Here is a 14,849-nt window from a genome sequence, read left to right on the forward strand (position 1 = left end):
TTTTCTTTTCTTTTGCTGTGTGAACTGGCCCTCTGAGTGAAGGAAACTGCTCAGTGCAGATGGTAACATGAAGTCGAGCCAAGATGTCCATAACTTCAATCCTCCAGGGCGTACACATGGAGCAGCCTGCTGCCGTGCTTTGAGTCAGTGCATCCACAGAGGAAGACACAGATCATACAGGTCAACGGGGCAGTGGCTGTCACTTTGATTCAGAACACTCAGTAGTCATGGAGCACTGCTCCCCTCTCTCTGCATGCCCCTTGCCCCTGGCTGCATCCACACAGACAGTCATTAACAAGAGTTGCAAGAATAAATCCAGCTTTAAATATGAGCTAATTAGTGCAGGTGAATCACACTCGAAGACAAAGGCATACACGAAGTGGTGGTGCTATCCTGATATTGAAACCAAGACCGTTTCCTCACTAACAAAACAACAACATAGGCCTATTTTTGTTCATGGCGGCCACTCAAATTAATGTTAGGCTCAAACGCACATTTTGTCTCCATATATTTCAAAATAACCATATTTTATCCTTATTAATTGGCTACAGCGCACGACGGGGCGGGCTCCATCAGAGGCTGCCGACCCCATTGTCTGTCCCCACTCATGCTGTAAAATAAACTGACGTTAACGGCTAACGGCAGCTCTGTTAGCTGCTAGCTCACGGTTAACGCTAACATTATCGGCTCGGTGGCGCTGATGTCAGACTCACCGATTTCCGTTCAACAGAGCTGCAAATCAAAGCAGAACACCCGGCCTCTTTGTCTGACTAACTGGTCTGCTGTTGCTCTTGGTCCAAGAACAAACGCCGTGGATCCAAATACAGAGAGAATGAGATGAGGAGCGGTCATGTGATTAGTCCGGGTACCTCTCCTCTCCGCTCCTTCCCTACGGCCGCGAGCGAGCCCCCCTTTACCGTTACCAAGGCGACAAGATGAGAGGAAGAGGGGAGATGCAGTGCACATGCGCAATGTAAGTTAACCTCCAAGGAACATTTTTTGGGCTTTGGTCAGTGAGGCAGTCTATTTTTACAAAAACGTTTTATTAATGTGAAAGTGCAGAAGTATTATCAGTAGAATGTAAGCCTACTGTAGGCCTAAATAAAAGTTCTCATTAGGGAGGCAAATGGCCTTTCGTTGTTATAGGCCCTTTCGGTGAATTAATTGATTAGGCCTAATAGGCTACCTGAGACATCATATTCATAAGATCACATTTTATTTTGCATATAACATTTTATGTTTTACAAAGTCATGTTTTGATACTTTTATTCAACTAAAAGATCAGAAGTAGGCTACTATAAATAGAAACAAAAGTAAAATACTCGTGCAGTGGCAGGTTGTATTATATTATTGGATTGTTATACCTGATTGTCATGTAAGCATAATTCTAATATTGTTAATTATATTAAAACACATCTGCACCTTGTCTCGTTTTTTCGCTGTTATAAATGTATTCAATAGGAAGCAACGTTTCAGTCAAACGACCTTCATCAGGTCATATGGTTAATTATAAAAAAAAGATAAAGAACAATCCTAAACATATCATGTTATGTGTGCAAAATCTTAATCTGTAACTGAAGCATACATTTCAGGAGTAAAAAAATATGTTCTTAATCTGATATGTAGTGAAAGTGTGAAGTAGGCTAGCAGAATGAGAAAAAAACTCAAGTTCAGTGAAAATACCCCAAATTGTACCAAAGTACGGTACTTGAGTTACTGCAATGGGCCACATTTGACTAGTGGTGAAACCTGCTATATAACAAAGAATCACTACAACAACAGTTCCAATCCTGAGGGTTTGGATGCAGTAAGAGGATAAATCTGAGGGTCGTGAGTTGATGACTGAAGAGATGAAGCAATAATATCCAGCCAATTTCTGCAACAACAAGTTAACTCTACTACTTTTTTCACTTTGAACAGCTTCTAAGCATGCATGTCAAATATTAGACATGTTTGCCTTGTACTACAGGGGTAGCTTAAATCTAAAACAGCAGTAATTACACAATATTTTACAAGATTTGCTGTGGTATTGTGTAGTACAAATACTTTTAAAGTGTTGCAGGGGGAGAACCTTTCTCTCTGTCACAGTACTCACGCTTTATCTCTGCATTGCTCTCCATCATGCTTCTTTTGCTTTCCTCTCTGCATGCTTTTCGTTGTGTTTGTTCCTATCTGTGGAGTCACTTTGTAAAGTTTACTTACCAACGTCCTCAAGTCTCTCTTCAGCACGTCTGGTACTCTACTGATAAGGAGCCGGTTTCTCAAATCCCTCTGCTTTAAACCCCCCCCACCCCCCCCCCCCCCCTTGTCTCAGTTCCCGCCCCCCTTAGATAGAAAACTATTAACTCACACCATAAGTACACCGAAAGTAAGAGATGAAAGAGCCCCTGTCATACAGTATGTGCTATGATGCATGTAATCAGGTAAAGGTCTTCCAAGTGATCTGGACATCTCTGTGTACTCACCCACATACACTGAACCTGGGTAGTACATGGTGACGTAATAGGGGTCCTCTGGTTCTTCCAAGATAAATGCTCTGTCTGCTGAAGAGTGATTCGGTTGGCGTAGTGGAGGGGAGGCTGTTTTTGTTGTTGCTGTCTGGCCTCGTCTCTGGGTCTCTCTGTGCTGCAGCTGGGACGGCGGGTCATAAAAAAACTTTGAACTGAAGCCAAAACTGTTTGTGTCAAATGGGCAGCGTGCCAGAGACGGTGGCAAGCTTACAACACATTTCTCTGAGGGACATTCTGGTAGCTTTGTGGGCAGCCAATGACTGTCAGGTGGTGCGAAAATATCGGTTTGATTCAGTCCTGTGTCACTGAGGACCACCCCTTTGTGCCTTTTATTTTGCCCAGGGGACTGTTGGTTCTCTAAGGGATATCTGTGTGATGTATTGTCATGCTCTGAAAGTGTAGCGTTTGTTGTGGTGTGCTCAACAGAAGCAGGAGCCCCCATACATTTTTTGAGTGGATTTAATCTCTGTGCACAGTGAGGAGCCTCCACTTTTTGATCAATGCGTTTCGAGAGGCAGCTGTGATTCTTTGAAACACAGTCGGACTGACTTACTGCACTCTTCACGTCCATTTGGGCGGTTTGACTCTGAGACTTAGACCAGAACCTGTGTTTCTGAGGAGGCTTGATGTTTTGAGAATCACCAGTTTTCTGGAAGAGTTTAGATACATTACCCTTAAATGACTTTATATTGTTTTCTTCCTGAGGTCTCCTGAGAGCAGAGGCTGAAAAAATGGCTGCATCCACTTTGGTTTCATTGCTGAAGCCAAATCGTCTTCTCTTGGTCTCAATATTGTTCAAGACAGTGGACTGATTCAACGGCGGGTCTGTGGAAAATGGCATTTTGGTAGTGCCACGTTCATAAAACATTCGCTCATATGATTGTTCATTGGAGGCAATTCCTGGCATTTGACTCCTACTCTGAGGGAAGTCTACATGTTTCCTGTGAAGGCTGAGGCTCGACTGAGTGGCCGGTCCATCAAACACTGACTGAGATTGTCTCTGAGCAACATTAGCAAACCTGATCCCTTCCGACTCTGAAAGTGATACGTGTGAACCTGTCGCTCCACTTGGCAGAAATTCCTGCAACTGTTTGATGTTTGACTGTGTTTTAGGGCTTGCAGTAACATCTATATTCCTTGGAGGGGGCATTGGTTTATCTTTTGTTATATTTTCTTTTGTACTGAACCCAACTTTGGCCTGCAAAAAGCAGGAATTCTGTGATGTAGCTGCTGCTTGTCTCTGGGACTCAGAATAAGTCTGATGGGGAGACGTCACGGGGTAAGCTCTTCTCAGTGCAGGATGAGTGAAGTCCAGTAAAGCTTCTTGGTCAAGAATGTCACACTCTGTCTCATTTGAATACCTGTGTTTGCCGGCCTCAGGCTGGACTTTAGTATTGGATATGATAATGGTTCGAGCTCGTCTCTCTATAGCAACGGGAGAAGGCTGCTTGTCTCCTCTGCTGTCCGAGGTCGGAGATGGACTCAGTCTTGGTGTCGGGACAGTCAGAGTTGGAGATACTCTTGGCTTCAACTCAGGATGGTGCAGGAATGGAGACGGATCACTCTGCAGTGAGGCAGAGGGATGAAGACAATCCATTGGCTTTGCTTTCAGAGTGGGAGAGAAATTTGGCTCTGGAGCAGGAACAATGGAGATGCTGGGCTTTGCGGACAGAGTTGGAGAGCCAAATGTTTTGGGCTTGGTTCTTGGAAGGGTTGAAGCTCTTTCTCCATGGTTTCTCTGTGAATAATGACATGATTTACTCCAGGACGGCTCACTGGGTGTCATTGAGGAACAAATCGGCACAAACGATCTGTGCCAAAAGAAAGACGAAAGGGATTTAAATCGTAAAATTATTTTAGAACAATACTTCATAATTTGCAGATAAAGTGAGATTGAAAAGAAGCTATCAAGCACAGTTTACCTGTCAGTGTTTTTCTGTTGTGTGTTGTGTTTCTCATAGATGAGTCCCTTCTCATCAAATGATGTGATTTGAATGGGTTTCTTTTTGACAATAGGAGACGAGAGGGAGAGAGGAGGTGTCAAACAGACGGGTGGATTTTCGCTTGTTTGTATAGAGGATGAAGATACTTGAGGGATAAAAGGCGCCAGGCGGTCAAAAAAACTCATTCTGTGTCACATAAGATGGGAGGAAATAGGTAAAAAGAAAGACTTATTTAATTGACAGGAGAAATTAAGGAAAATCAGGTAGTTATACAGTATGTACTGTATGTATATGTATAGATATGTTTTAAACATTTAACAACATGTATTAAGGGTTTACTAATGTTAGAAATATCACATTGTAAAAGTAGGATACTCCATGACATGTAAGAGTTGTGGTCAAGAATGCAGAATGTACTGTACTCAAAGTTCAGAGTACTCATTATAAAGAAAAGGTGTTAAATTATCACATTTAATATCAATAGGTTTGTAATACCAATGCATTCATGTGTATGTTGCATTATAACTTCTTAGGTGGAGACAAACTACTTCATATTTTGTTGGATTGTTTAATCTGTTATAATATTCTATAAACTTATCATCACGTTTTCTGTGTACAATTTTAAACAGAAAATTAAAAACCGGCGGTAAATAGTCAAATTAAAGTATTTCCCTCTCAAATGAGCAGCAGTATAAAGAAGCAATGAAATCAATCCAGTAAAGTACAAGTTCTTCACAATTGTTCTTAACTTCAGCACACAAGTTGATAAACCAAGTTACTTTTAAACACTGAATGTCTGAAACTATATGGGGGCTCAGTGCTAATGCCGTAAATTCCACACACAAACCCTATCTATTTTGTAAGAATTGTTAAAGTCACAATAGAGGAAAACAAACACTGACCTGCCGTTTGAAGCTTTGTCTCTGTTTTTGTTGTCACATCAAGGGAGTAAATAAGTCAAAGAGTGCGAGACGGGGGGACAGCAGTAGGAAGTGGTGGGCACAGAAGTGCCATTCTTTCCATTCCTGGACACTGAGGCCGCACTGTTTCACTCCCACTCCAGCCTCTCATTTGGTTTGGTTCTTGTGTTCGATGTGGTCTAAGAGAGTTAATATAGAAATGCTCTTTTTCAAGTAAAAGTCCTGCATGCAAATGTTTAATTTACTAAGTAAATCTTAATTTGAAAAGTTACTATAGCTGTCAGATGAAAGAAGTGGTCTAAGAAGTACAATATTTCCCTCTGGAAAATAGCTTGAAGGAAGGATAAAGTTGCTGAAATGGACATACTCAGTATAGTGCAGTTACACTCAAATTGTGCTTCAGTATTTCAGTGGATGCACTTTCTGTTACTGTCCACCACTGGTGCAGACAAACTGCACAAATCTCAAATATCATTTTACACACATATCATAAAACCAATAACATGCAGAGAGTGAATCAAAAGACTGGAGGATTAAACCGTTTTATTGAGTATGAACAACAGAAGCAGATGATCATCAAAAGAGGGCCTGTATACACCCAGTTTCCTCACCATGCTGTCAGATAAAAACATGGAAAAACAAAAACATATTTACACTTTGATCATTACCAAATACTGTATTTTATGTTACCTTGGTCCATCTAGGATCATTTTGGCACTTCGAATAAATCAGCTGCATTTATTCAACACGTTATTTGAATAAAGTCATTAGAAATAATTTTTTTCTTTTGGCACAGAGGCACTAACGAACCACATGCTTCTCAGCAGCTGCCATGTGTTTACCGAACCCTCCACGGCTGGCTACAAATTCACTGCACTTGTGTCTTTCACAAATTAAATGCATGTAAACTTCATGATACACGTAAAGTGATTGTCCAATCACAAAACCTACACAAAAGTTGGCACAAGTATAAGATGGTGTGACATTTACATCATGTTTCAAACACATTTTCTAAAGGGCAATGTGTTCTCCAATCCCCTTCAATGTAGTCTTCTCCGTGTGCATTTGGCTTCGTTTTCAAAGCTTCTTTAAACCTCCCCCTCTATCCCACTTGTCCTTGATCGCTACAGCAAAAGCTTGACACGTAGACTGTAGAGATCAGAGAAAAGTTGGAATGAGAAGATACAGCACCAATGTATCTTTCGTCTTTCTCATCTTCGTTCTTCCATTTTCCATTCTCCACCTTTAAAAAAAAGTGCTGAATCCCATTCCCATCCCTTGTCCAGATGGCCCGCTTGCTCCGCCTCGCCCTCTTGATCATATCATATCAGGGCATCGCTATCCTCATCTCTGCAGTTCACGCTGGCCACCAGCGGGTGATGCCGGACTGTTTTGTTGCTCCATTTGTGGGCATCCTGCAGCCCAGGCTCTAGGAAGTAGAGGCACGCTCCGAAGCCTGCCAGCACCAAGACCGACACCAGCAGGTAGAGGGGCACGAACCAGTCCAAGAACAGCCACGACATCACTGGTGTCAGAAGGGAAGGGATGGGAAAGGTTGAGAATGGATAGGGAATGAAAGCATAATGGAGGAAAGGAAAGGGAAGGAAGCAAGAGTTACTATGCTACTAAAATACTCCAGGATGAGAAATCATACACGACTAACTGCAGCATCTCAGACTCCCAGAGTCCCATCCTTTTCCTTAAGAGAGCCTCCCTTGATCACACAAATGTAGGATGAGGCACAGAGGAATCCAGACACGACACCACTAGCTTCCAGCGTGCTGTCAGACTAAGACTCATGATTGTGTCATTTTAAAAAGCTCTCTTATAGGCACGCAAAGTTAGGCTTACCTGCAGATGCTGCTGATTCAGTTTTTCTCTCTGTGTTTCACTGTGTCATTAGATTATCTCCGCAGCTCCTACTGTTGCACACGAGATGGACAAAATCACAGGTGCTCTCTGAGAGGCACAGGAGACAGGAGCTGCATGCGGCTTCATCCTTAAGCTCCTGGCTCTGACGTCCCACGGAGGGGCGGGGGTTGCCATAGCAACACCCCTGCTGATGGCGGAGAGGATGGAGGGAGTAGGAGGGAACGTTATATAACTATAATTATTATTTTTAGGGAGGAGGAGGAGGGGGACGATCCCTTCAGGTGTCTCTGGCTGCTCGTCGCCCCGCTGACGGCTGCGTAAAATCAATTCCATTCCATTTAACACCAAGGCCATCACACAGTTTATGTGACATTGAGAAATAGAGGAGCATTTTTGTTTGAGCAGCAACTCTTAATATCTTATCCGACTGACAGAAGCTGCAGCGGTCAATGGAGTCATTCCCCTGAGTAGGAGGTTAGAATAAAAATATTAATTTAATTATATATAAATCTTTTTGTCTTGCTCGTTGCAAGACAAAAAGCTGAATACAGAGAAAGGCTGGCCTACATTATGAAAAGTTGTCAGTCGATTATATATCCTCTAATGACTGTAATTTTTAGCTCACTCTGCACAAGCACCATATTCATGAAAAGCAGCCGAAATAAGGAGATCAGCTTAAAATGCAGAAGCTATATGAAGCTACATGAAGCAGACGTGAGGTCCCAGAGAAAGAACACATTATTTTGAATAATGCAGGATTTTATTAAGGTTAGTTATTTGAATCAGGTCTAGTTACCTTAGACAACACATTTCATTTATTTGTATAATATCACAAAGGGAAGGGAGTTTACTTAATAATTAAATCAAATTAATTTGACCATGGTGGCGCTCTTATGGTTAAACTGCCCCCAAGAGGCTCAGTCCAAACCCGTGGTCTGTTCTGCATGTTCTCCCCTCTTTGCCCCAACTCAACTCAGTCTATTCAAATATGTCAAATTAAGCAACAACAAAAAAGGCAAAAGATCATCTTAAATTTCGAACCTGTGGGCCGCTGCTTCTGAAGACTGAGCCTCTATGGGGGACGATTAAACAATTAACAACCTTAACAATTGCACGGATTCAGTGGAAGTGTTTGTGTGTTCACTTTTCTTGTAGACACTGTGAGATCACTTTGGTCTGAAGGAAGTCAGATACGAGTGGAGCTACTACTTCAGGATTATTCAGATGGATGTGATGGTCCCCTGGAACTGTCACCACCGTGTGCTGCTAGACAGACACAAATAATAATAAACATTTGTGTGGAATCATGCAAAAGTTACTTCTTACTCTGATATTAATGTTAATGTTCACATTTTGCCTTCATTCATTTCTGCCAATACTTTCTTTTATACTGTAAATAATTTACATTTAGCATATTGAGTCATTTAGTTGTATGTATCGAAGTTGAATCCTTTTCTATTATCCCTACAATGTCTGTTTCTTCTTCATTCTGCATATTTGTTTTTGATATGCAGGTACGTATATGCACGTTTTGTGCTGCTAACTTTACTTACTGCATGCGCTGCTGGGTATCTTATTTTATAATCATATACATTATAGATTTATTTATATTTTGTAAAAATAATCTAAATTTTTACTAGTAGAAGTAGAAATTGACATACAATTTTAATACTATAGTAAAGTAAAGTATGCCCTTAGCACTTGAGTGAATGTATTTACAATGTTTACATTCCATGTTGTTAGAAGAAAAGAGATGCTGTATTTCTCACCATGCAGGAAAAACAGCCAAGTTTAAATCATGACAATAGACTTATTCCAGAATCTATTTAAAATAAAATCTCCAGGATCCAAACTCACATTTTTGTAGCGATATCCCTGGAGAACTGCAGAGGCAAGTTTATATTGCTCTGATTGTGTATCACCAAAGCCTTTGTCTGCTCTAGAAAAACAGATATTATGAAAAGTTAAGTATGATGCGCTTTTATGAGTCATGATGTTATAATGCAAATACCACAATTGTTTATGATCAACAACTTACAGAACAACTAGAGCAGAGGCTCTAATCCTTGACTGCATCTCCAGACTTTGCTCCAAACTGATTCGCGCTATGTTTTTCTAAAATATAAAAAATTATTAATTAATTCAAACACAGATGTTCTGTACAAGTTGAATGTTAAAACCTCTGTGTAGAACATATGAGCTGTCAGAATGGAGTTGGTGAAGGTTGTGGGGAGGGAGGTTTGGGAGGTTAAAAGTGACTTACAAAATTAAGTCGCAGGTCTCTGGAGAACGCAAACCCTGTACGAGAGAAACAGATTCAGCTGCTGGCATTTGAGAGAAAAGCAAAGTGAGATTGTTCTTGTCCAGGAGGAGAAAAGGGGATGAAGACGTACCTCCTTCCATTTCAACTAGACCTCGCTCTAAAAGGATCTGCGCAGACTGTTCTGACAGAGTTGGGTTTGCAGCAAGAAGCCTAAAAGAAGTAAAACACTTTAGACAACAGCTGATTACTGATGACTGGAAATCTGATCGCCATATTTTATTTTATTCTGTTCTGTTGAGTGCACCACACATTTGGCATTGCACGACAACATCATATCATCTTCATATATATCACCAGTGCCACATACAACTTTTAGACATGAGACCAAACCCATGCTAAATCAAGTGACATGTGACACAAAAGGCTTTGTACTAGTACTACCCAAACCCTGTGAACATACTTTGATGTGTGAAGTTCCCTCTTTATACACAATTCAAATCAGCATGAATGGTTTATTTGAAGGTGGAGTTTGTGTATTAACACCAGATTTTCTATCAGCGGACACGCAGTACGTACAGGTAGTGGATCATGAGGAAATATTTTCTGATACTAACAAAAAGTGATTTTGACAACAAGCATTCTCCAGAATGGCTGACTCCACCTTTAAGTCAAATGGGACATAAACTGGAGAGCTTTTACAGTGGTACCTCTCAACTGCCTTCTCGTAAGTGTAAACTCTTTTCTTCTCCTCCGTCTTTATGTCATACTGCAGCATATCATCCATCCCCTGCCTCATCACTTTGGCAATGTCTTTCTGCAGAAAAAAAAAGAAATTATGAGGTGAGGTGAGAAAATCCTAAAGTACAAGACAGGAGCACAGCATGAAGATAAATAATTATTAATAAAGCAATAATGCTGCCGCTATCATGTTGCTTTCATTTCCATTGGACATTGTTGACAAGTACCGGATTTGTGGGTAAAAATCCAAACACGTCCAGAAGTACAACGGCATCCACCATCTCAGGATACAACACACTGAACTGTGGAAAAACAAAATATGGATTGCATGGATATGATACTGTGCAATAAAAATACAGCAAAACACTCTCTGTGTGTTGAAAACAGAGTTGCGTGCGATGAATCTTAGTTACCATGGCAGCGATGTCTCCACCTGTAAGGGAGTGAACAAACGATCATGCTCAAACCATGTTTTTCATCATTGCCTAACAAGTTAAAAAAAATTCAAGTAAATCCCTTATATTCTATTAGTCATTCAGTCTATAATGCGCAAGTAATAATTGATAAATGTCCAAGGTAGCATCTTCTGATTGCTGTTTTTAAACACAACACAGCATATTTAATCCATTTAAATGAAAAGTCAGAAAAGAAAAAGTGCAGTGTCAGTAGGCCTATATGTGAATCAGGTGTCAGGAATCAGTGACACTCACCCATACTGTGACCTATGATGGTGAATTTGCTCCATTGAAGACCCTCAACGACCCTGCGCACATCCGCCACGTGCGCAGGAAATAAATAGAAATCTCCAGGAGGACGATGCGAGGACAAACCGTGACCTGCCAGGTCCACCGCCACGTATCTACACTCTGAGAGGATGGACAGAGAGAGAAGAAATTATCCACACTGTGGAGAAACTCAGGGGCAGTCTGGAGTAACAGTAACCCTTACCAATCTGGTGTCTTCAGATTTTTTTTAACCTGTTTGACCACCACAGATAATTTATTTGAATTTCTTTACAGTTGTGTGCAGTCACAGTATTGACCATGTCTAATATGGTTTATGTGTGGTTTAGAGAGTATAGACCTACTTTATTTTGTCACTTTTCTAGTGAGAACCGAAAACAAGCTCAGAATCAGTATGTAGTGTGGTGGTGGGTACAGAGTTGGGTGAGGTAATGATCAATCGGCAACACAACTGTTATTGCCCACACATCAAAATAATATTCACCAAAAGTTTTATTAGTGTCATGGATTACCTTTGGGTAGAAGGGGAATGAGGGTGTTGAATGTACCACAGTTGTCGGCCAAGCCGTGCAGGCACAGCACAGGATGACCGTGATCAGGACCCCAGACTTTACCTCTGATATGTCCCCATGGGACAGGTATAGAGAGCTCTGAAACTGGAAATACAACACACACTGAGCAGCCATGCAGATTCTTGCTTTTTATAGTTTATCAAGCAAAGCACTGTACCTACATTTATGTCAAACCAAACCCAATGTAGCCTACCTGCATTTTTGAGTTATACAAATGTAGACACGGATGCTTTTTCTTAATCTCATTTCTATAAGACAAATATGAAAGGAATCTCTTGCCCTTGACTTTGTTCAATAGGCCTACGTGTCCTACAAGAGATAGTTTCAAGTTTAAACAAGCACTTATTAAAAAAAATATATATAAGAACGATTGATGTCATTCATCTCTTCTCTGGAAAACAGCTATTTAGCTGTAAAGACAAATAAACACTAATTTCTGTCCCCACAGACTGACAGACAGTTAGCCTACATACCTGCATGTTTCATTGTGTTGGAATGAAAGTGTTTGATGCCTTTCAAAGCTCGTATCATGTTAAAAAGAAAACTGGAACCGGCATAGAGAGCTCTGAAACTGGACACCATAACACAGAAGCAGCTTAAAAACAACAATCTGCTCATAAGAATAAACAACTCCTGGATTTAACTATGTCCATGCCTTAAAGTGGTAAAATGTTAAATCTCCATTTGGCCTGGCTTTAGTTATTGACACTACCTGCTTGTTTCGTTGAAGTTGACATTTAAATGTGTGGTGATTCCATAGGGTGATCCTCAGTTTTTGTCTCTGCAAAGCTCAAAAGCAAAGCTGCTGTGCTAAACCTTATCCAAACAACTCATGAGAACAATCCTGGAAGTCACATTTCACAGCAGAAACATGCAGAAAACTTTAACCTTTGGAACCTGAAAGCAGAAATCAGGGCCAATCACCACACACTGCAAAGGTGGGTCTTACGGTTCAACAAACCAGATGACAGTGCTTTACTTTGATGAGTTTTTGTTCCCTCAGTTACGCTTGCCAGGCAGTTCTTCATCAAGAACAGTAAATCTGGGAGAGTATGAAACCTGGTAACTGATGGAAAAAAAGTAAACTGATTAATCAGCTCTATAGGGTTAAGTTAGAGACTATTAAAAGTCAAGATTAAACAGTCATACTCAAGTTTCAAGTTGGGTTATGGTTTGTATGTGCTGATTAATGAAACCTTACTAAAGTCTCATTCATTTACAATATAATGCCATGTGTGTTTGGTGCCCAGTGTCAGTGAAAGATGGGGAGAGCACATCTTTATCGAGACAAGCTTTACAGTCCAGACTTGGAGAAACCTGGGGTTTCACCTGAGCTACTTTTATAAACTATTAATGTGAAAGCAAAGCATCAACACCACATTGTAACCAAATATGAGATAATCTAGACAGAATGGAGGGACAGATTGTATCAGAGGCCTCTGAGAGTTTGATTAGAAATCATAACAATGGAATGTTGGTGTAATGTCCAAAGCAGACAGTTTGTAATTTACAGCCGGTGTTGAGATAATACATGAAGCCAGTTTGAAAAGAGTCCCACTCAAAACACTTGGAAATGGATTCTTCAACTGGACATTAAATGTTGGCTGGAGGGTGTTTCTTAAGACTTAAAGGCGTATGATATCGGGCTGTAAATTCCCATGTGATTTATCTGCACAGTTTTTACACCTTGAAGTGAGGCAATCCTGAATACAAAAGGTTATTTAGAAATGGATCCTCTGAATGTATCAAATTGTAGGGAATAGGTTTATTAGCTTTGTTGCCCAGAGTTAAACGAGAAGATTAATACCACGCACTCTCATGTAATATGGACCTGCAGTCAGCAGGCGGTTATACATTAATTTATGGATAATACAGCACATCCAAAAATAATGTTTTAAACTTTGGTTTTAAAATGACAATATTACATGTTAATTAGTTGTTGTTGCTTTGCTGAGCTAAGCTAACTGGCTGCTTGTCCCAGCTTCATTGTGAACAGATAGATACAAAGGTATTGTTACTTTCCTTTTATATATTTTGGCATTTAAAGTGTTTACTCCAAATTCTGAAACATTCCTTCAGGAAAAAAAAAGTCTTCAACAGAAGAATTGTATTGGGTCATTGGTGAAGAGAGCAGCTTATGTTAGGCAGAAAAAGTAACACCCCCGAGAGAGAAACCAGAGACAGTCAAATGTTCATTAAATGGTAAGAAAATCTATTTTGAAAATGTGTATGTCCTCGACTGGTTGGCAGGATAGGAAGATCTCTGAACGCTGAGGATTAAGCATGGCCCTTATGTATTGTGTAGTGTGTATGTCTGTATGTACATCTGTGTTATATGTTTTGTAAGTTGGAACCTGTACCAAGCTGTACTGATAACAAATTCCACTAGCCTGGCTGTGTGGTCATTAAAATAATCAATCAATCAATCAATCAATCAATCAATCAATCAATCAATCAATCAATCAATCAATCAATCCTCTTCCCAGGGGAATTAAGAGATGAATGAACCACATATTTGTATAATCTATATCTAGGCTGTATTGCATTTTTTCTTTCTTCTTTGTTTAAGCTAGTATGCTTGCAGCAGTGAATTTAATGTTTCCTATACTGATAAGGATTTCCTCTGCTTTTAAGATCCCATAAAATGCAGCTTGTCCCACAGTGCTTTCTTGCTAAAGGGGCCTACTGACACATGAATACTCTTCCTGTTATAAAAGTCTAACTTCAAGTTTAAAGGGGCAGAGGTGTCATTTCACACAGAAAAGCTATATATCTTTAATGAGTTTGATGAGGCACTCGTCCAAAATTTAGATTGATCATGAGACAGGACTCATCAGGATATGGCCGGTGTACCACCTCTCTTTAATCAAGTACTTGGGGAAATCGAAAGGTTAAAACTCCAGCAACAATTTCTCTAAATACTTTTCCCCCTTCTTCTTCATGCAACTTGAGTTAGGGAAAGTTGTGATGGAAATTCCTCCTCTGCTTCAACCTTGAAATAGGAACTAAAACTTCATTGAAATTTGGGAAATGGTGATTCTGCAGCAGTGACCTCACACTGCACTACTGAGTTTAACTTCAAAGACTGTATGATATAAAAATATATCATACAGTATATCTTTTATGTTTTTGAAATATTGTACCTTTTGGTGTACGCGGAAGTGTGTCTGTGATCCCTGTTCTGATTTGTCAATTAAATCATTAAAAAACATGTTGATTCAACAAGAATGAATGATGTCACATTCAGGAAGCAATGATGGCACTTCATGGGACTTTAATACTTTAGTT

This window comes from Ammodytes marinus (assembly GCF_949987685.1).
Source record: "Ammodytes marinus genome assembly, chromosome: 6".
Taxonomy (NCBI): Eukaryota; Metazoa; Chordata; class Actinopteri; order Uranoscopiformes; family Ammodytidae; genus Ammodytes; species Ammodytes marinus.